Genomic DNA, 25532 nt, shown 5'->3' on the forward strand with positions numbered 1-25532 from the left:
ATATCTAAAAATATATATTCTAAACATGTTAAATTAAAAATTCAGTGATGATGTATCATAGATAGGTGACAATTGTCATAATCGCTATTTTTGAACTTTTTCAAATTTTTTTAAAGGAAATAGCTAAAATTATACATTTTAAACATGTTAAATTAAAAATTCAGTGATGATGTATCATAGATAGGTGACAATTGTCATAATCGCTATTTTTGAATTTTTTCAAATATTTTTAAAGGAAATAGCTAAAAAATTATTCTAAACATGTTAAATTAAAAATTCAGTGAGGATGTATCATATATAGGTGACAATTGTCATAATCGCTATTTTTGAACTTTTTCAAATTTTTTTAAAGGAAATATCTAAAAATATATATTCTAAACATGTTAAATTAAAAATTCAGTGAAGATATATCATAGATAGGTGACAATTGTCATAATCGCTATTTTTGAACTTTTTTAATTTTTTTTAAAGGAAATATCTGAAAATATATATACTAAACATGTTAAATTAAAAATTCAGTGATGATGTATCATAGATAGGTGACAATTGTCATAATCGCTATTTTTGAACTTTTTCAAATTTTTTTAAAGGAAATAGCTAAAATTATATATTCTAAACATGTAAAATAAAAATTCAGTGAGGATGTATCATAGATAGGTGACAATTGTCATAATCGTTATTTTTGAACTTTTTTCAATTTTTTAAAGTAAATAGCTAAAAATATATATTCTAAACATATTAAATTAAAAATTCAGTGATGATGTATCATAGATAGGTGACAATTGTCATAATCGCTATTTTTGAATTTTTTCAAATTTTTTTAAAGGAAATAGCTAAAAATATATATTCTAAACATGTTAAATTAAAAATTCAGTGAGGATGTATCATATAGGTGACAATTGTCATAATCGCTATTTTTGAACTTTTTCAAATTTTTTTAAAGGAAATAGCTAAAAATATATATTCTAAACATGTTAAATTAAAAATTTAAGAGGATGTATCATAGATAGGTGACAATTTTCATAATCGCTATTTTTAACATTTTTTAAAGAAAATAGCTAAAAATATATATTCTAAACATGTTAAATTAAAAATTAAGTTAGGATGTATCATAGATAGGTGACAATTTTCATAATCGCTATTTTTAACATTTTTTAAAGAAAATAGCTAAAGATATATATCCTAAACATGTTAAATTAAAATATCAGTGAGGATGTATCATAGATAAGGGACAAAAAATGTTATTATATATACGAGTAGTAAGGTACATAATAATTTTTGAGTGATAAAATGAGATGCTAATATATTTCTTGTAATTTTAATTTATAAAAAAATTCTTAAATATGTTATTGTCATAGACTGGGTCAGAAAATCAACTATCACATAAACTCATCTATGTTTTATTCATATTATATTTTTAAGTTTAAGGATATTAAAATATTTCCTCTTTGAAGTTTCTAGTTAGGATAAAATTTACTTGGCACATCTTACAATGATATTTATACCTTGTTTTTTTTTCGAGAATAAATTTTATGCGATATCTCATGAAGGAAATTACATATCATTGTACAGAGAAATAACTTTGTATAAATTATCTGCACCAATATCTTTTATATCAATCTCTATCGATGACATTTTAAATTATATTGGAAACTAGATTGTGTAGATTTCTAAATATTAATTTAAAGGATTAAGATTTTAGAATTAATTATAAATATATCTTAATAATTTTTATATGCATTTAATATTTAAAATCTCTCGTTTTAAGCCTATTTAGCAAGAAAAATATTGACTAATCCTGAAATTACGATAATAGATATCTATACCTTTATATAATCTATGAGAAAAATTGCTCTCATAATATTCTTCTTAATAAAATAGTGAATAATTAACGCCTGAAAAAAAGTATAGCGCTTTATAACATGGTTCAAAGTTAATCCCAGTATCAATTTTAATGTGTAATTTTTCTCAAGTGTTCAAAATTCTAAATCTTAATATCAAAAACTATTTTAGTTATCAATTTAAAGTCAAATAATATTAAAACACTAATATTCTACAGTATTCATAAAAAACAACAGCCTGAAACAAGAATAGTAAGCTCAAAACATCTTAAATATTTGATACATTTATAGTTTAAATATTTTTATTTAAATTATATATATTTATTAATGTACAAAAAATTTAATTTAACAATATATATAGATATAAAAATTATGTATAAAATTTATTATTCATGATATTGATATCCCATGAATTTAAACATAAACACTGTTTAAGTGTTTCGGAGGCCATGCGATTTCTTTTCTTTGTTAAGGTGTCCACCCCTCTTGAGAAGACACGCTCGCTCTCAACGGATGTACTTTGCTGCGACAAAAAATCTTTAGCCATCATGCAAAGGTACGGAAAACGCTCAGAATTACAGCTCCACCAATCCAACACTGTAGTCGTTGCTGAGACTACTGGATCAGCTAGGTATTCGGCGATCTCGTTCACCATTGGAACTAACGAGGCTTTCCTAAAAATATAAAATAAATTATTAAAATTAAATATATCAACTTTGAGAAAATTTAAAATAGTTATAGAATATTAAATATATACCTTCTCAGACTATTTAAGATAGTTATTGACATCATTTCACAATTATCGTCTTTTTCTGATATTTCTGGCGATATATTACACCGGTATTTACCATATAAAGCAATCAATTTTTCATAATAACATTCTTTGTTCATCCATAAGGTATGAATGTTTTCTTGATACGTGGATCAAGAAAACTACACACATATATTTCGAAATTGTCCATAATATTGATATATTTTTGGCATTTAGCCAACATAGATCTAGACGATTCTACTATAACATTATTATTACTGGTTTCAATACTTGTTACCAGTAATATTTGAATCGTATCTAAATATAGTGCATACATCCCTATTGTAGATGTATTCGTACTTATCTCGCACGTTATTTTATAAAAAGGATATAAAAAATCCTCTATATCTTTTAACATTCTACTCTCATCTGTATTAATGTAAAAATTTTCATTGATACATCTTTTCCAGTTTCTAAATTCTATAAATCAAACAGTAAAAAAATTAAATATTAATATTAATACCTTATTAATTTTACTAAGCATGAGATACTTTGAATTCCACCTAGTTGACACATCTAATGGAATTTTGCAATTACAAATATCAACAAAATCCTGCATCAAGGAAGGACTTTTATGAATTTTTTTCACCAACATCTCAACTTTTTCTAAATCTGTTGAGATTGTTGGCAGTCCTTCTTGTACAATCAAATTAATAATGTGGGCAAGACATCTAATTGTGTTAAAATTTTGGTTATATGTCTCACGAATTAAAGGAATTATGAGCTTTCCCGCCGAAAGCATGTTCGATCCATTATCATGGGTAATGGATGATATTTTATCTATTATTTTGTACTCTGTCATTATTGATAATAATAATTCTTTAATATCTTCACCCGTGTGAGGGTGGGCAAATTCCGTAATTGATAATAAGGCATTAGTTATATTCCATTTATCATTTATATAATGGACCGTTATGGCGCAATAACTTATTAAATTATTGCTGGTCCATATGTCTGTTGTTATTGCCATCTTATTTTTATAATTATGGAAGGAATTCATAATATTTGTTTTAGCCTCGTTATATATATTGTTTAAATATTTCATAGCAGTTTGCCTGCACCAAACTTTGGAGGTTTTGTTTAAATATGTAAAGATGTCTTTAAAATTTTTACTATCATACGTTCTAAATGAAATATTTTCATTGATGATATATTTGAGTATTAATTTATTTAAATGAAAATTATCGTCTGTTGTAAGTTTTCTTGCCCCTATAATAGAATCAGGCAAAGGTGGCGAATCATTGATTACTTCAGGATGTTTGGTTAGAAGATGTTTGCGCAAATTGGCTAAAATAAATTATATATATTATTAAATAAATTATATATATTATATATGTCGTATTTGGGATATGGAATCATGTGAGATTCGGAGTCCCAACGTTGGGATTCAAGATCTTGAATCCCCACGTTTTATTCGGGATCTTTTTGTTTAAATATTTTTATTAAAATATTTAAAAAATATTCCGAATCCCCATGAATAAAAAATAAAATAATATAATTACTTTTTCTTCTCTTTTTTACGGCTGGCACCACATAATTAAAAGGCCAAAATAAGGGATTTAAAAAGGGAATTTAAAAAAAAGTAAATAGTATAAAATTAAGGCATATAATGAATGAAAAGGGATGAGGTTAAGACATTTTTGTTTTAGAAAATATTAAAAAATATATTATAAAAAATCCGAATTATTGCAACAATTATTCAATGCAATATGGCATTTCATTGAACATTTAAGCAGGGATCCAAACATTTATAACGGTTCAGTATATAAAAAATTATAATGGTTTATTTTTCTGGATGTAATATTGAGTTAGCCGTTCTAAAATATCAAATATGAATAAGGAAAAATACTATGTATCTTTAGGTTGAGACAAATAAGGTCAGACTCATTTAGAGATTGTTAAAACTTAATTATTTATAACAACGAACAAATTTTAAGTTGAGATTATCAAAATGTTTTTTTTTAAAAAAAGCTAAGGACCAATATATATTTTTATTTAGTTTTTATATTTTTTTTTTACATATTTTTATATAGTTTTAATATTTTAGTGTTTTATCATATTTTTTTAAATTATAACAATATCAATATTATCAAAATAAAATTTTAAAAAATAAAACAAATAACAATGGCAATATTTAGAAGTTTTGGAAGCAGGAAAATTTATTTCCTTTTTTGAGAAAATTAGAGAGTAAAATTTTGTCAGCCCAGGCAAATTCTGTTTCTAGTGAAAGGCTATTTTTCTGTAGCCAATCGCCTATTAGAGGAAAGGCGTACACAATTGAAATAAAAAAAATAGACATTCTTCTTTTTCTAAGTAAAAATTTGGATTTATAATATGTATTTATTTTTTGTTATTATGGATTATGGAATTAAAGAAATAAATAAAATAAATTCAATAAAGTGAAAAAATTATAGCATTAAAGTTTTGAAATATTTAAAAACACCGTGAATTTTCGGGCGTGAAACAAAATATTGCCTTCGAGTATTTAATGATTTAAAGCATAAAAGTAATACAATATTAATTATCTCTAAAAAATAAAATTTTCTGGTGAAAATATAATTTAATTGTTTTTTTTTAAAAAAGATTCCGAATCCCCTTAAATATTTTTTTAAAAAAAATTTATTTTTGTTATAAATATCTGAACCAGGAGGTTCCAGCAACACAAATTTCTGTAGAAAGGGCTTTTTGTGTTATCGTCACTACGAACAAAAAGGAATCTATTTATACTTGAAAATATATAGCTTATATGTTCAAATAAATATTTAAAAATGAGTTATTTTGAATCTTATATATTTTTTTTATATATAATTCATAAATGCTTATAATAAAAATAAATTAAAAGATGGTGTTGCTTCAATAAAAAAAAATTTCTAACCGTAATGAACCTTTATAATTAGCTGAACCGAACGGAACCTTTATATAAATTCCTTCTCAAGCACCGTAACCAAAACGTAACTATTATAATTTTTTATATACTGAACCGTAACCAAACTGAACCGTTATAAATAACGGTTCGGGTCCCTGCTTAAATGTTGCAATAATTCGGATTTTTTGTAAATATATTTTTTAAAACAAAAAAGCCTTAACCTCATCCCTTTTCATTCATTATATTTCTTAATTTTATACTATTTACTTTTTTTAAAAATTCTCTTATTAAATCCCTTATTTTGGTTTTTTAATTATATGGTGCCAGCCGCAAAAAAGAGCATGGGGATTCGGAATATTTTTTAAATATTTTTTTTAAAAATATTTTAAAAAAAAGATCCCGAATAAAACGTGGGGATTCAAGATCTTGAATCCCCACGTTGGGATTCCGAATCCCACATGATTCCCCAATACGACATATATATTATTAAATAAATCAAAAGAAACTATATTCTAAACCCTGCCTCCTTTCGATTATTCAAACATTTGAATGTTGATGCATAATGCACTAACTAATAAAAATTTTAATACTGATATATTGCCTATCATTAATGTTAAGCCCGATTTGATCGATTTTTAAAAAGACCTGAATAATATTATGTAATCATGGAGATTTTATAGATGACAGATAGGTTTTTATTTTACCAAATCTCGAGGCTTACTTATTATTTTGCTAAAATCCTAATTTGGCCATTTTTAAGAAATCGAAAGGGGTCGGCTGAAAAGTGATTGATTTGACAATGACCCTACAAAGAAGTATTAAATAATACTAAGAATTAATACCTATTTTGTTGTTAATAAGCTAAGTTACAATCAGAAATTAATAAATAAAATATATCAGAGGGCTAGATCGTATTTTAATTTTTTTATATATACCACCGGGCTGGGCCTAAAATTATTTATAAAAAAATATCCGAACAGGGCCGGCCATATATATCAAATTAAATATTTAAAATCGCTTTTATTAGCTAAAAATCTATTATAAATATAATATATTTTAAAAAAATCCGGGCCGGGCTAGCCGTATATTGTAAATTAAATATTTGTAATACCTATTATTAGCTATAAAAATCTATTATAAATAGAACTGTATTTATATTGATATAAAATTTATAAAAATATTATTTAAAAATATCCTAAATAAAAAAATATATGTATATTATTTTAAAAATAAAATAAATTAACCAATCACAAAAGAACAATAATATATCAAAAAAAAATAACATAAAAAACATTTAAAAAAATAACAAAAAAATTCAATATAAAAAGAAGTCCGAGTCAAAAAAACGACCCAAACTCTGGGTCGGGGTCGCGACGTTTGAACAACATAATAATGAGCCCCTCCAAAAAAATAGTAACCTAACTTAATATTCTAAATAATTAATATTAAGTATAAATTATTACCTTTTTTGAAAAATATAGCCAGGTTTATATATTGAATATATTTTCTATATTTTAATTAGGTTTAAAATAATAAAAAATTAGAGTAAAAAATAAAAAGATAGGTAAATTTAGCACTTAAATAAGATAAAATAGGCCATTATGAAGTAATAATTAAATCTTTATAAGCAAATATCGCAAAATTGACAGAGCTGTACCGTCATAAAAATTAAAATTTTTTTAATTTAGTTTTTATTTTTTTATATATTGAAAATAAATAAGTTATTATCAACTTTTAGCTTAAAAATATTTAAAAACTGGAGGAAAACAAAACAATTCTAGACCAACATTAAAATCCTAAAAACCCCGAAATATTTTATGTTTTTTTAAATATTAAAAAACATTACTGCCATCATAAGGAATAATTTCTTTTTAAATTTGAAAATTTAATTTAATGTAACTATATAAAAACAAAAATTTATTAAACTTGTAGCGGTAGTGGAACGATATATTTTTTCGCAATGATTGCATTTTTTGTGTGATTTATTTGGACTATAATTATAATTTGATTTAATATTGAAACTACTATTAATCGCAGAAGAATTTAAATCCTGTTCTATTAGTGAATCCGAAAAAGGCTCCAACTAAAATTATAAATATATTAAAATAAAGGTTATAATTGCATAAAATCGAAATAATATCATAAAGGTTTATGGTTATTGATTTACTTGATTTTCTCTATCATCTTGAGTTGACCTTGATGGCGTAGAACTTGAACTTTGTGACATCACACTAAGAAAAGTTTTATATAAAAATAATATTTAAGAAATGATTTAAATTGGACAACTTTTATTAATAAAATTTATGTTAATAATATTAAATTATAATTTTAAAAACAAAAAATGAATAAAATAAAAAAATTTAGATTTATACCCCTAAAAATAATAAAAAAAAATTTGGAAAGTTAAAAAAAATTTGGAAAGTTAAAAAAAATTTGGAAAGTTAAAAAAAATGATTATTAATCATATCCCTATCCCTAACAATGAAGAAAAGAAAAAATCTCAACAAATTTGCCGTCTAGCTGGCACCACTAAAAGTAAAATAAAATATCTTTTATAATTTTAGAATTTAAATAGTCACTTCACTTCCATATGGAATTTTTAAACTAATAAAACAATAAATTTTTTAAATAAGTATTTGCGATTCCGGATGCATTTTTCAATTAAAATATGAATTTTTTTAAATATAATTTAATAATTTAGGCGAGCTATATTTTTCATAAATGTAGTGTTAAGTCGAGTTTTTTTAAGTCGTACTGTAATTCTGAGCGTTTTCCGTACCTTTGCATGATGGCTAAAGATTTTTTGTCGGAGCAATACATCCGTTGAGAGCGAGCGTGTCTTCTAAAGAGGGGTGGACACCGTAACAAAGAAAAGAAATCGCATGGCCTCCGAAACACTTAAACAGTGTTTATGTTTAAATTCATGGGATATCAATATCATGAATAATAAATTTTATACATAATTTTTATATCTATATATATTGTTAAATTAAATTTTTTGTACATTAATAAATATATATAATTTAAATAAAAATATTTAAACTATAAATGTATCAAATATTTAAGATGTTTTGAGCTTAGTATTCTTATTTCAGGCTGTTGTTTTTTATGAATACTGGAGAATATTAGTGTTTTAATATTATTTGACTTTAAATTGATAACTAAAATAGTTTTTGATATTAAGATTTAGAATTTTGAACACTTGAGAAAAATTACACATTAAAATTGATACTGGGATTAACTTTGAACCATGTTATAAAGCGCTATACTTTTTTTCAGGCGTTAATTATTCACTATTTTATTAAGAAGAATATTATGAGAGCAATTTTTCTCATAGATTATATAAAGGTATAGATATCTATTATCGTAATTTCAGGATTAGTCAATATTTTTCTTGCTAAATAGGCTTAAAACGAGAGATTTTAAATAATAAATGCAATATAAAAATTATTAAGATATATTTATAATTAATTCTAAAATCTTAATCCTTTAAATTAATATTTAGAAATCTACACAATCTAGTTTCCAATATAATTTAAAATGTCACCGATAGAGATTGATATAAAAGATATTGGTGCAGATAATATATACAAAGTTATTTCTCTGTACAATGGTATGTAATTTCCTTCATGAGATATCGCATAAAATTTATTCTCGAAAAAAAAAACAAGGTATAAATATCATTGTATGATGTGCCAAGTAACTTTTATCCTAACTAGTAACTTCAAAGATTTAAGAATTTTATTATAAATTAAAATTACAAGAAATATATTAGCATCTCATTTTATCACTTAAAAATATTATGTACCTTACTACTCGTATATATAATAACCATTTTTTGTCCCTTATCTATGATACATCCTCACTGATGTTTTAATTTAACATGTTTAGGATATATATTTTTAGCTATTTCCTTTAAAATAATTGAAAAAAGTTCAAAAATAACGATTATGACAATTGTCACCTATCTATGATACATCCTCACTGAATTTTTAATTTAACATGTTTAGAATATATATTTTTAGCTATTTCCTTTAAAAAAATTTGAAAAAGTTTAAAAATAACGATTATGATAATTGTCACCTATCTATGATACATCCTCACTGAATTTTTAATTTAACATGTTTAGAATATATATTTTTAGCTATTTCCTTTAAAAAAATTTGAAAAAGTTCAAAAATAACGATTATGACAATTGTCACCTATCTATGATACATCCTCACTGAATTTTTAATTTAACATGTTTAGAATATATATTTTTAGCTATTTCCTTTAAAAAAATTTGAAAAAGTTCAAAAATAGCGATTATGACAATTGTCACCTATATATGATACTTCCTCACTGAATTTTTAATTTAACATGTTTAGAATATATATTTTTAGCTATTTCCTTTAAAAAAATTTGAAAAATTCAAAAATAGCGATTATGACAATTGTCACCTATATATGATACATCATCACTGAATTTTTAATTTAACATGTTTAGAATATATATTTTTAGCTATTTCCTTTAAAAAAATTTGAAAAAATTCAAAAATAGCGATTATGACAATTGTCACCTATCTATGATACATCCTCACTGAATTTATGTTTAGAATATATATTTTTAGCTATTTCCTTTAAAAAAATTTGAAAAAGTTCAAAAATAGCGATTATGACAATTGTCACCTATATATGATACATCCTCACTGATGTTTTAATTTAACATGTTTAGGATATATATTTTTAGCTATTTCCTTTAAAATAATTGAAAAAAGTTCAAAAATAACGATTATGACAATTGTCACCTATCTATGATACATCCTCACTGAATTTTTAATTTAACATGTTTAGAATATATATTTTTAGCTATTTCCTTTAAAAAAATTTGAAAAAGTTCAAAAATAACGATTATGACAATTGTCACCTATCTATGATACATCCTCACTGAATTTTTAATTTAACATGTTTAGAATATATATTTTTAGCTATTTCCTTTAAAAAAATTTGAAAAAGTTCAAAAATAACGATTATGACAATTGTCACCTATCTATGATACATCCTCACTGAATTTTTAATTTAACATGTTTAGAATATATATTTTTAGCTATTTCCTTTAAAAAAATTTGAAAAAGTTCAAAAATAGCGATTATGACAATTGTCACCTATATATTACTTCCTCACTGAATTTTTAATTTAACATGTTTAGAATATATATTTTTAGCTATTTCCTTTAAAAAAATTTGAAAAAATTCAAAAATAGCGATTATGACAATTGTCACCTATATATGATACATCATCAATGAATTTTTAATTTAACATGTTTAGAATATATATTTTTAGCTATTTCCTTTAAAAAAATTTGAAAAAATTCAAAAATAGCGATTATGACAATTGTCACCTATCTATGATACATCCTCACTGAATTTATGTTTAGAATATATATTTTTAGCTATTTCCTTTAAAAAAATTTGAAAAAGTTCAAAAATAGCGATTATGACAATTGTCACCTATATATGATACTTCCTCACTGAATTTTTAATTTAACATGTTTAGAATATATATTTTTAGCTATTTCCTTTAAAAAAATTTGAAAAAATTCAAAAATAGCGATTATGACAATTGTCACCTATATATGATACATCATCACTGAATTTTTAATTTAACATGTTTAGAATATATATTTTTAGCTATTTCCTTTAAAAAAATTTGAAAAAATTCAAAAATAGCGATTATGACAATTGTCACCTATCTATGATACATCCTCACTGAATTTTTAATTTAACATGTTTAGAATATATATTTTTAGATATTTCCTTTAAAAAAATTTGAAAAAGTTCAAAAATAGCGATTATGACAATTGTCACCTATATATGATACATCCTCACTGAATTTTTAATTTAACATGTTTAGAATATATATTTTTAGCTATTTCCTTTAAAAAAATTGAAAAAAGTTCAAAAATAACGATTATGACAATTGTCACCTATCTATGATACATCCTCACATAATTTTTAATTTAACATGTTTAGAATATATATTTTTAGTTATTTCCTTTAAAAAAATTTGAAAAAGTTCAAAAATAGCGATTATGACTATTGTCACCTATCTATGATACATCCTCACAAATTTTAAATTTAAGATGTTTAGAATATATATTTTTAGCTATTTGCTTTAAAAATTTGAAAAAAGTTCAAAAATAACGATTATGACAATTGTCACCTATCTATGATACATCCTCACAAATTTTAAATTTAACATGTTTAGAATATATATTTTCATCTATTTCATTTAAAAAATTTCAAAAATAACCATCATAACAAATGGCTCTTTTCTATGGTGCATCTTCACTTAAAAATTTTAAAAAATAACTATGATGAATAGTTAATCCAGAGCATTATAATTTAAAGAAGCTTTAAGTAACTTTCCCGCCTATAATATTAATATATACTAAATGTTATTTGACTTTTGGTCAAAAAAAATGATCTAGATATTGGGTTAAGGGTGAAAAAAAGCAACCCTAACTTTAAGTCGTCTTTAAAAAGAAAGATCCATATTTTGAGTCGGATTGAATAAAACGACCCGATGTTTGAGTCTGAGTCAGAAAAACGACCCAAACTTTGAGTTGGAGTCGAAAAATACGACCCAAACTTCAAGTTTGAGTCGAAAAATACGACCCAAACTTCAAGTTTTAGTCGAAAAATACGACCCAAACTTCAAGTTTGAGTCGAAAAATATGACCCAAACTTCAAGTTTAAGTCGAAAAATACGACCCAAATTTCAAATTTGAGTCGAAAAATACGACCCAAATTTTGAGTCGGAGTCGTAAAAAACGACCCATATTTTGGGTCGAGGTCGTTTTTTTCGGCTTGGACTTGGGTCGGAGTCGAAAAAAACGACCCATATTTTGGGTCGAAGTCGTTTATTAAGGCTAGAACTCGGGTCGAAGTCGAAAAAAACGACCCAAACATTGAGTCGGAGTCGAATAAAACGACCCGAGCTTTGGGTCGGGGTCGCGACTCGCGGCGTTTTAACAACACTACCCCAATCCTATTATTAAGGATAATTGGCCCCCATTTCAAAATAGAAAATTCAATATATTTTGTAAACAATTATCAATTTGAAATGTATATAGTGCCACGTACCACCCTAAAACCAACAGAGAAGCGGAGCTGTTAGTACAAACTTTTAAATTTTTTTAAAAAAAAACATAAGGATTCTAATAAAATACAAGATTTTCTGTTTAATTATCAATATACGCCACAAATAACCACAAAACAATCACCAAATTCAATTATGCTTAAATTCCAACCCATAGGACCCTTACAATTAATATAACAATTTATCTTCACCCATACATACCCCAGTTATCTGTTTTTTAAAATATAAATGAGAAAATACATGCAAAAGATTTAAAAAAAGTTATTTGGATACCAGATATCATTGAGAACAGGACTCATGACATTTTTAGTTGAGACTTAGGTTTATGAAGAAGACATTAATCATTTAAAAAATAGGTTCGACGATTCCAATAGGTAGGAAGAGAAGGAGAAACTAGGCAAACTATATAAACTAATGAATGAAATTGATCCTATTCAAATAGCCAAAGATGGTTCCACGTCAATTCGGCGCGGAAAATTCGGCGTGACGACAATTCAGCGCACAACAATTCAGCGCAAGGTCAAATCAGCGCAGCGTCAATTCGGCGCGGCGACAATTCAGCGCGTATCTATTACAGTTGCAATTTATTATATATTACTTAGTATAAAAAAATAAGGATGATTAAATAGAAATCATTTTGAATGTTGGTCCTATTAATTATTTATCCATATTTATTTTTACAAAAATCTCAATTTTATTTACTAAATGTATATCGAAAAAAATTAACTAATATTAATACCTATTTCTTTAATAGACCATTTTACCACATTATAAGGTATGTTGATTAGTAGCCAATATTATGTAAGCCTGGAGATTTTGCGCATAGAAGGAAAAAAAGAAAAAGAAAGATTTGACCTCTATCTCTAATCTTATTATTATTTTGGCTACAATCTCAATCAACCGTTTTTAAAAATAGACCCAAAATACCCCCCTGATAAGTACTATAATGTTAAATCTTAAATCCCCTTTTCACGCCTAATTTTAGATAAAAAAATTTTTTTATTTTTATTAAAATAATTTATTTTATTTATATTTAATGTTAATATTTTATTTATCAACAAATAAACATATATTTTTTATTTGGTTACTGCCACTCTCGGGGGGTATATTATTTTTATTTTTTTTTGTTATTTTTTTATGTTATTTTTTTACGCAAGGTCTAAAAGTCGAAAGGCTGCATGATACGAAAGGCTAAAAAATAATATTGAAAATAAAAATAACAAAGAAAATGATTAATGTGTAATTTGCTTGATTTATTGCTTTTTTTACGAGAAAAATATTATAATAACATTACATTATAATATATTAAAAAAATGGAAATTTTAAGATCTTTTCAATTTTTTTATTAATTCTTTGAAATAAATTACGGTTTTAATTTTATTTAATTTTTAATTTATATTTTTAATTAAATTAAATTTATTTATTTTAAAAAAATGGAATATAATATATTAAAAAAATGGAAATTTTAAGATCTTTTCAATTTTTTTATTAATTCTTTGAAATAAATTGCGGTTTTATTTTTATTTAATTTTTATTTTTAATTAAATTATATTTGGTTATTTTAAAAAAATGGATTATAATATTTCAATTTTTTTATTAATTCTTTGAAATAAATTGCGATTATAATTTTATTTAATTTCATTAATTTTTAATTTATATTTTTAATTAAATAATATTTGGTTATTTTAAAATAATGGAATTTTTAAAATTATATGTATATTCTATTAAAGTTTTTTTTCAAAACTAAATTGATAGTAAGTATAACGATATTGTGAGTACTGGATTAGGGAAAAGGCTAACATCTTATATGCAATTTTGAATATTTTTATATCATTCTACTCAGAATTAAATTTCCTATCCAATTATGCTTAGATGTATTTTTTTACGTTTCCGGTTCAAAAAATAACATCTTTGTCGTGAAAACGTTCAAAGGGAAAAGGCTAACATCTTAAGTTTAATTTTAATTTTTATATCATTAAACTCAGAATTAAATTTCCTATCTAAATATGTTTGATGTATTTTTTTACGTTATCGGTTCAAAAAATAAATTTTATTAATTTTTTTGTGGTAAAAACGTTGGAAGGGAAAAGGCTAACATCTTATATGCAATTTTGAATATTTTTATATCATTCTACTCAGAATTAAATTTCCTATCCAATTATGCTTAGATGTATTTTTTTACGTTTCCGGTTCAAAAAATAACATTTTTGTCGTGAAAACGTTCAAAGGGAAAAGGCTAACATCTTAAGTTTAATTTTATAAATTTTTATATCATTGAACTCAGAATTAAATTTCCTATCTAAATATACTTTGATGTATTTTTTTACGTTATCGGTTCAAAAAATAAATTTTAATAATTTTTTTGTGGTAAAAACGTTGGAAGGGAAAAGGCTAACATCTTATATGCAATTTTGAATATTTTTATATCATTCTACTCAGAATTAAATTTCCTATCCAATTATGCTTAGATGTATTTTTTTACGTTTCCGGTTCAAAAAATAACATTTTTGTCGCGAAAACGTTCGAAGGGAAAAGGCTAACATCTTAAGTTTAATTTTTAAATTTTTATATCATTGAACTCAGAATTAAATTTCCTATCTAAATATGCTTTGAGTAAAAAAATACATCTGTGCATAATTGGATAGGAAATTTAATTCTGAGTAGAATGATATAAAAATATTTAAAATTGCATATAAGATGTTAGCCTTTTCCCTTCCAACGTTTTTACCACAAAAATATTTTTAAAATTTATTTTTTGAACCGATAACGTAAAAAAATACATCAAAGCATATTTAGATAGCAAATTTAATTCTGAGTTCAATGATATAAAAATTTATAAAATTAAACTTAAGATGTTAGCCTTTTCCCTTCGAACGTTTTCGTGACAAAAATGTTATTTTTTGAACCGTAAACGTAAAAAAATACATCTAAGCATAATTGGATAGGAAATTTAATTCTGAGTAGAATGATATAAAAATATTAAAAATTGCATATAAGATGTTAGCCTTTTCCCTTCCAACGTTTTTACCACAAAAAAATTATTAAAATTTATTTTTTAAACCGATAACGTAAAAAAATACATCAAAGCATATTTAGATAGGAAATTTAATTCTGAGTTCAATGATATAAAAATTTATAAAATTAAACTTAAGATGTTAGCCTTTTACCTTCGAACGTTTTCGCGACAAAAATGTTTTTTTTTGAACCGGAAACGTAAAAAGATACATCTAAGCATAATTGGATAGGAAATTTAATTCTGAGTAGAATGATATAAAAATATTCAAAATTGCATATAAGATGTTAGCCTTTTCCCTAATCCAGTACTCACAATATCGTTATACTTACTATCAATTTAGTTTTGAAAAAAAACTTTAATAGAATATACATATAATTTTAAAAATTCCATTATTTTAAAATAACCAAATATAATTTAATTAAAAATATAAATTAAAAATTAATGAAATTAAATAAAATTATAATCGCAATTTATTTCAAAGAATTAATAAAAAAATTGAAATATTATAATCCATTTTTTTTAAAATAACCAAATATAATTTAATTAAAAATAAAAATTAAATAAAAATAAAACCGCAATTTATTTCAAAGAATTAATAAAAAAATTGAAAAGAGCTTAAAATTTCCATTTTTTTAATATATTATATTCCATTTTTTTTAAATAAATAAATATAATTTAATTAAAAATATAAATAAAAATTAATAAAATTAAAACCGCAATTTATTTCAAAGAATTAATAAAAAAATTGAAAAGATCTTAAAATTTCCATTTTTTGAATATATTATAATGTAATGTTATTATAATATTTTTCTCGTAAAAAAAGCAATAAATCAATCAAATTACACATTAATCATTTTCTTTGTTATTTTTATTTTCAATATTATTTTTTAGCATTTCGTATCATGCAGCCTTTCGACTTATAGACCTACCCCCCCCCCCCCCCTCCCCTCCGAGAGTGGCAGTAACCTTTTATTTAATTATATTATGAAATGAAAAATGGATTTCATTTATTTGATATTTTTTTAATAAAAAAAATGATATGCTACTATTTAATATTATTTTTGTTACAATTTATTAGTGATTTTCACAGGCCCAAAATTTTAAGCAAAAAATATTTTTTGAAGTTCAAAAAGATTTTTAAACATATTTTGATAAAAATTTTAAATCTTTTTTGAGGAATTCTTTTGTGAATTTTATAATAAATAAACAATCTTTTAGGTGAAATCTTTTATAGTTTTTTTTATCATTTTTGTAAAATTATCTATTTTTTAAGTATATTAAAAGAGGTGGGTTTTCTAAATAATATTTTTTAAAAGTATTTTTATTTAACTTATTTATGTATATGATCTTTTTAAGGATAATAATTTAATCTGACAATTTTTATATTCGTTATTGAAGATGTTCCTTGGAAAAATGACAATTATCATAATCGGTATTTTTAAACATATTAAATTTTTTTACGGTAAAATATGTATTTTTAACATGTTAAATTAAAATTTTAATTAAGATGCACCATATAAAAGTGACAATTATCATAATCGTTATTTTTAAAGTTTTTTAAATTTTTTTGACGTAAATCGGTTAAAATAAGTATTGTTAACATGTATTAATAAAACTTCAGTGAAGATGTACCCTAGATAAGTGACAATTGTCATAATCCTTATTTTTAAAATTTTTTGAATTTTTTTTGATTCAAATGGGTAAAAATATAGATTGTAAACTTGTTAAATAAAAATTCATGAAGATGTACCACAGAAAAGTGACAATTGTAATAATTGTTATTTTTAAACTTTTTTGACGTATATGGGCCAAAATAAGTATTGATAACATGTTAAAATAAAACTTCAGTGAAGATGTACCCAAGATAAGTGACAATTGTCATAATCATTTTTAAAGTTTTTTGAATTTTTTTGACGCAAATGGCAAAAAAAAATATTGCTAACATGTTTAAATAAAATGTCAGTGAAGATGTACCCTAGATAAGTGACAATTGTCATAATATTTATTTTTAAACTTTTTTGTATTTTTTTAAAGCAAACTGGTAAATATATATTGTAAAAATGTCAAATTAAAATTCATGAAGATGTACCATATAAAAGTGACAATTGTCATAATCGTTATTTAAATTTTTTTAAAGCAAATGGGCTAAAATATAAATTTCTAACATGTTAAAATAATATTTCAGTGAAGATGTACCCTAGATAAGTGACAATAGTCATAATCGTTATTTTTAAAGTTTTTGAATTTGTTTGAACCAATTGGACAAAAATATAAATTATGTTAAAATAAAATTTTAGTCCAAACAAAAAAACAAATCGATATTTTCATTCTCACAATCGTTGTTCCTTTTATCCTGCTTAAAATTTAATAAAAATATGCAAAGTGATTATTAAAGATAGCTGTAACCTATGTTAAATTCTAAACTTTTAAGATATGGATTGACAATCTTATTCCTTTAATTAATAAATTAATTCTACATTATAAAAATGTATTACCTTGCATTCACAGTTAGCAAATATTTTTGTATACTCGTGGCAAAATAGTGCTGAGTCTGAATTCAGGGTAGGATTTTTATAGAAAGAACTTAAAAACCATATGAATATTATTTAGTAATATGATACAATTATCATCCTATAAATTTAATGTTAAGATTTTATTATGGTTAAAATGGATTACAATCTATATTTTAACCCATTTACATCAAAGAACTTTAAAAATAACGATTATAAAATTGTCACTTTTCAATGGTATATCTTCATGAAGTTTTAATTTGGCATGTTTACAATATATATTTTAACCAATTTTCAACAAAAATATTCAAAAAAACCTTATTAACAACGATTATGACAATTGTAACTTATCTATGGTATATCTTCACTGAAATTTTATTTCAACATGTAAGCAATTTATATTTTTGCCCATTTGCGTCTAAAAAATTCAAAAAGTTATAAAATAACGATTATGACAATTGTCACCTTTCTATTGTGCATCCTCATGAAATTTTAATTTAACATGTTTACAATCTATATTTTTACCCATTTGCGTCAAAAAAATTCAAAAAAGTTTAAAAATAATGATTATGACAATTGTCACTTATCTAGGGTACATCTTCACTGAAATTTTATTTAAACATGCTTGCAATACTTATTTTAGCCCATTTACGTCAAAAAAATTCAAAAAGTTATAAAATAACGATTATGACAATTGTCACTTTTCTATGGTACATCTTTGTGAAATTTTAATTTAACATGTTTACAATCTATATTTTTACCCATTTGCGTCAAAAAAATTCCAAAAACTTTAAAAATAATGATTATGATAATTGTCACTTATCTAAGGTACATTTTCACTGAAATTTTATTTTAACATATTAGCAATACTTATTTTAGCCCATTTACGTCAAAAAAAATTCAAAAAGTTATAAAATAACGATTATGACAATTGTCACTTTTCTATGGTACATCTTCATGAAATTTTAATTTAACATGTTTACAATCTATATTTTTACCCATTTGCGTTAAAAAAATACAAAAAACTTTAAAAATAACGATTTTGACAATTGTCATTTATCTAAGGTACATCTTCATTGAAGTTTTATTTAAATATTTATCAATACTTATTTTGGCCCATTTGCGTCAAAAAAAGTTTAAAAATAATGATTATGATAATTGTCACTTTTCTAGGGTACATTTTCACTGAAGTTTTATTTAAACATGCTAGCAATATTTATTCTAACCCATTTTGGTCAAAAAAATTCAAAAAACTTTAACGATTATGACAATTATCACTTTTCAATGATACATCTTCATGAAATTTTAATTTAACATGTTTACAATCTATACTTTTACCCATTTACAACAAAAGAATTCAAAATAAACAACGATTATGACAATTGTAACTTATCTATGGTTTCACTGAAATTATATTTAAACATGTTAGCAATACTTATTTTAGACCATTTACGTCAAAAAAATTCAAAAAAGTTATAAAATAACGATTATGACAATTGTCACTTTTCTATGGTACATCTTCATGAAATTTTAATTTAACATGTTTACAATCTATATTTTTACCCATTTACGTTAAAAAAATTTTAAAAAGTTTAAAAATAATGATTATGATTATTGTCACTTATCTAGGGTACATACTGAAGTTTTATTTAAACATACTAGCAATACTTACTTTAACCCATTTTGGTCAAAAATTTTTTAAAAATAACGATTATGACAATTGTCACTTTTCAATTGTAGATCTTCATGAAATTTTAATTTAGCATGTAAATGATATTTTACCCTTTTGAGTCAAAAAATTTCAAAAATCTTAAAAATAACGAATATGACAATTGTCACATTAAAATATTATCCTTAAAAAGATCATAAAATAACATAAATAAGTTAAATATAAATATTTAAAAAAAAATTATTTAGCCACCTCTTTTAATATACTTAAGAAATAGATAATTTTACAAAATGATAAAAAAAACTATAAAAGATTTCACTTAAAAATTGTTTATTTATAATAAATTTCACAAAAGAATTCCTTAAAAAAGATATATTTATATAGAAGATTTAAAATTTTTATCATAATATGTTCAAAAATTTTTTTGAACTTTAAGAAATATTTTTTACTTAAAATCTTGGGCGTGAAAATCACTAATAAATTGTAACAAAAATAATATTACAATAGTAGCATATGATTTTTTATTAAAAAACATCAAATAATAAATAATATGTTGTTTTCTTTTAAATAAATGCATTCGCAATATATTTATTGTTTCGCGGTAATGCGCTCGAGATAATGATTCGCGAAAACATATTCGAGATAAAAAATTCGCTGTAAAGAGTTCGCGCAAAATGTTTTGCTAAAATGTATTCGCTCTAATATATTCGCGGTTAAGGTTTCGCGGAAATAAATTCGCGACAATGGCTTCGCGAAATTGTCTTCCCTATAAATGTTTCGCGGAGATAAATTCGCAGAATTGGTTTCGCGATTTTACCTTCGCTATAAAAACTTTTCGCGATAAACGACATTCGCGATAAAAGTTTCGCTGAATTGACCTGATACGCAAAATCTCGGCTTACATAACATTGGCTACTAATCGACATACCTTATGTGATAAATTGGTCAAACAAAGAAATAGGTATAAATATTGTTTGTTAATTTTTTTTGATATTACACATTTAATTTTTGATTTATATAATAGAAAAAATTATCCTAAGTATAATATTTTTTTTAAAAAGGATTATTAGAATTTAAGGATTTTTATAAATCTAAAAAATGATACAGTCTTAATTTGATTTTTTTAAATCATGGCTGGGTCTATTTTTAAAAACGGTCGGTATAAATTTCAGCCAAAATAATATGTAAGATTCGAGATAGAGGTCCAAACCTTTCTTTTTCTTTTTCTTTCTTCAAAATCTCGGCTTACATAACATTGGCTATTAATCAACATATCTTATGTGGTAAATTGGTCAACCAAAGAAATAGGTATAAATATTGGTTGTTTTTTTGATATTACACATTTAGTAAATAAAATTGAGATTTTTGTAAAAATAAATATGGAGAAATAATTTATAGGACCTAAATTCAAAATGATTTCTATTTAATCATCCTTATTTTTTTATACTAAGTAATATATAATAAATTGCAACTGTAATAGATACGCGCTGAATTGTCGCCGCGCCGAATTATATGCGCCGAATTTTCCGCGCCGAATTGACGTAATATCAGCCAAAGACATGGATCCTATACAAAACTCGATAACCAAAGACATTGATCCTATAAAAAAACTAGATAACAAAAGACATTGAACCTATACAAGACTCGATAACCAAAGACATTGATCCTATAAAAAAACTAGATAACCAAAGGCATTGATCCTATACAAGACTCGATAACCAAAGACACCATAATAAATCAAAAGATTGAAATCGACAGTATTGATCAACCCGCAGTAGAGACGAAAGTACACAGAGCCATTATCCAAAACGGATAAGAAAACAATTTATGCCGTTCGAAATCGAGAGCCCAAAAAGTAGAGAATAGATATAATAGAATCATTTAACCTTAAAGGCAATTAATAATATGATTAATTGTAATCAAATAATTGTTAATTGTGTATGATGATTAATTGATGTATTTAGATTGATTTGTAAAAGATATATAAACTGAAGTACAAAACTATAATAATATAGTTAAAATATAATAAATTAGTTCACTAATAATAAAACATCGCAATAGGGGAACAACAGAATCAGTTCTTGCTAACTACAAGGATTGATAAACGAGAAATATAAGCTTAAGTTGAAAGATGGAACCTATTTTGATAGAAATTTCAAACGATGAGTCTCTTTACAGCACTAAAAATATTTGGAGAAAAAACCATCGAATATACAAGATCAAAATAATTCGCTTTAAAACTATCAAATTATTAACAATTATTGAAAAGATGGAGAAAATGTGATTATGCCAACAATCAAATATTAAATTTTCAAGTACATTATCATTACAATGTTTTTTGATAATTTTGAAAAAAAAATTCTAAAATAGAACTTGTAAAAAAAAATATTAAAATTTTGACAGATATTATTAACACAATAAGATAATCATGGAAATTTTGTTTATTATTATTACTTGGCTACTGATCATTTGGGAACATGAAATGTCGTACATGTCGCGGCATCACTTGTCTCTATTGAGAGAACATCTCAGTTCTGAGCTAAAATACTTTGAGCCCTTCAAAAAAATTCATGAAACTCTATCATCACCTGAAAGTGGAGCCGATAGTGTTCCCTCAGTTAACACTAGTTTATACAAAAATTTGACCCTATCCTTTGAGTACTTAGGTAATGTGTACACATTGAAATTGAAAAACTATATAGATGTCGTTAAAAAGGGAGATCGCATCAAGATATTGACCGAACATTCCGAATCCGTAACATTAATAAGAGTTGATTTGATCGACAATTTTTACAGTGGAATAGTTGAAAACAATTCGGGATCCTTCGCTATAGGTTATTACATTAATGGCGAATTCGAAGGCTTCGTCTTTTTGAAAGACGAATTGCTGATAATCGAAAAAATTATCTTGGGGACTGTTAACAAGATTAATTATTTGAGCGGACGAACTTCTGTCCAACATACCGAACCGAAATCATCGAATATGACGATAACTTATTCATATGACGATTTAGATTTGGAATATGGGGGAAATGAAACCGATTATCTTTTACCAAAACCGGAGATATATGTTTGCGAAGTAAAGCCTGACTCAGACCATTTAAAGGCTCCCGATATTTCGCCTAAAGTGAAAAGGAGCGATTCTGATCAATTTTCATCTAAAATTCACAAAATCTGCAATCTCCACATTGTTCTGGACCCCACATTCGTTATTGAATTTGTGGGAAAAGATATTGATCAAGCTATGAAGGATATTATTCTGTTGGTCGCCGGTATGAACCACTTATACAGTTCTACCGATTTTGATAATGACGGACAGCCGGACAATATAGGTTTCAGAAAAAAGATTATTTTTCATAATTTCTTTAAAAAAAGTATAAATTATTATAATATAGTAAAATATGAATTATATAGGGTTCACCATCGATTCCGTTACGATAATTTCTTTAAAAAAAGTATAAATTATTATAATATAGTAAAATATGAATTATATAGGGTTCACCATCGATTCCGTTACGGTCTATACTTCCTCTAATAATCCTACTTTTAAAGATGTTTCAAACTTCAAACTTAAGTACCCTAATAAATCGTTAGACAATGCTTACCTCACAACATTTTCGGAAGGCTCTTTCGGATACAAACATTGCCTATCTTTGAGTTTTACCTTCAGAGACTTTTCGGGGATCAACGGGCTAGCCTATATCGGGGACAACGCCGCCCTTTCCGGCATATTTATGTGGTATAACCAAACAGTATCCCCTGCCGTTATGGAGAGTTATTTTAAAAAACTGGGCAAGCCAGTGCCCATTTTTCATCATTACAACACGGGACTAGTCAATTTTAAACGGACCTTTAAAAACAAGAGGCAACTCAGGGGCCTGTTACTTAACACCCTTGCCCATGAAGTTGGTCATACTTTTGGAGCAATACACGACGATGATACAAAATGCTCAGGAACTGGTCAGCTTATGGAAATGTTCGCGCCACCTTTCGTATCCCACCGGCTTCTGACATTTTCGAATTGCAGTAAGGAAAAAATTTTACCTATTTTAAAAGCCCGTATCGGCAGATTTCAAGAAACTAACAATCCTTATTTCAATGTTATTGCTTAAAAACTTTATTTACTTTATTGTGAAATCTTTAATAGAAAAAAAAGGAAAATTACTTGTTTCAAATTGTAATATAATATCCGTTTCTCTAATATAGAAAAAGCGTTGTCATAATAAAACATATTTATGAATAATTATTTTATGATTTATTATTATAAATTATATGGTTTGGTATATTAGGACTATAAATAACAGAAAACACATTAGGTAAAAAATTAAAAAAGGTTTAAGAATTATGAGTAATATCTAAAAATTTAAAAACATTCCTTTGCTTTCAATATTTATTAGTTTGTTGATGACTATCATTTACAATATATTTTTTTAAGATGGAGTGATATAGATTTGAATTGCCATTTTTTGAAGATTTAGATTTTGATAAAGGAACCGCCTGATCTAATACTTTGAAATTTCCATTATTTATTTTAGTACCTATGTTCTTTGTTTCATTTATAAATGCGTTAGCTCCTGATTCAATTTCATTGTAACTTTTATAATTTACCGTGTAAACAGATGCATTTGAGTGTCCATTAATAGGAGCACACCTTAAATTATTATATCTAATAGGGGTCTTGTAAAGTTTAATCTTTTCATTGGACGACCTCGTTGGCATTCTTTTACAATACGAAGGCGTGTAAAATCCCCTGTTACATGAATTCTTTAACCATTGGTGGTTTAAAATATCAATTATAGAGGAACGTTCGCATTGATCGAATGTTAAGAGTTTTGATATCAAATCTTCGCAATCCGATGAAATGTTAGAAAAGTTTTTGAGATTTTCTACTTTCCATCGCTTTTGACTCTCAACTAACCTTTCCGTGTTCCGTATTTTCTCGTCAAAGGGCATGTGTGAACTAACCCACACGCATAATATAACTCCTAAGGACCATATATCAGCCTTTTTGGGATCGTATGGAATCGATTTTAATATTTCGGGACTGGCATAGGATTTTGAACCACAAAATGTTTGACTTAGATACTTATAATTGTCGTTCGCATTATAATTTCCTTCAATTCTCGATAAATCACTATAATTACTCTTGTAGGTGACCTCTCTACAAAATCCAAAATCAGCCAATTTTATGTTATGGGAACAATCAAGTAATAAATTTTCTAGTTTCAAATCTCTATGAGCTAGTCCTCTCGTTTCATGCAAATATTCTATAGCACTGGCAGTTTGTTTAAACCATTTTTTTGATTGCTGTTCGCTGAGTTTGCCAAATTTTTGTACATATTCCAAAACATCACCATGACAAGCGAATTCCAACATAACATAAATTTTATCGTATCTTTTAAAATATGAATACATTTTAATTATATTAGGATGTGATAACGTAGGCCAAAATTTTAACTCCCTGGGCAAAAATTTGCTTCTAAAGTCCATTGGTGCCGTCATCAAGTCGATAATTTTTACGGCTAACAATTGTGTTCCAGAAGGATTCGACACTACTACTACCTTGGAGAAATTTCCTTTACCTATAGATCTATATAGATAAAATTCTTTCTCGGCCAATATAGCTTTATCTGTAGATCTCCTGATCAAAGGGTATGCGTTATCCCATGAACAAGGACTT

Source organism: Gordionus sp. m RMFG-2023, chromosome 1, assembly GCF_954871325.1.
Source record: "Gordionus sp. m RMFG-2023 chromosome 1, tfGorSpeb1-WG-v2, whole genome shotgun sequence".
Classification (NCBI taxonomy): Eukaryota; Metazoa; Nematomorpha; class Gordioida; order Chordodea; family Parachordodidae; genus Gordionus; species Gordionus sp. m RMFG-2023.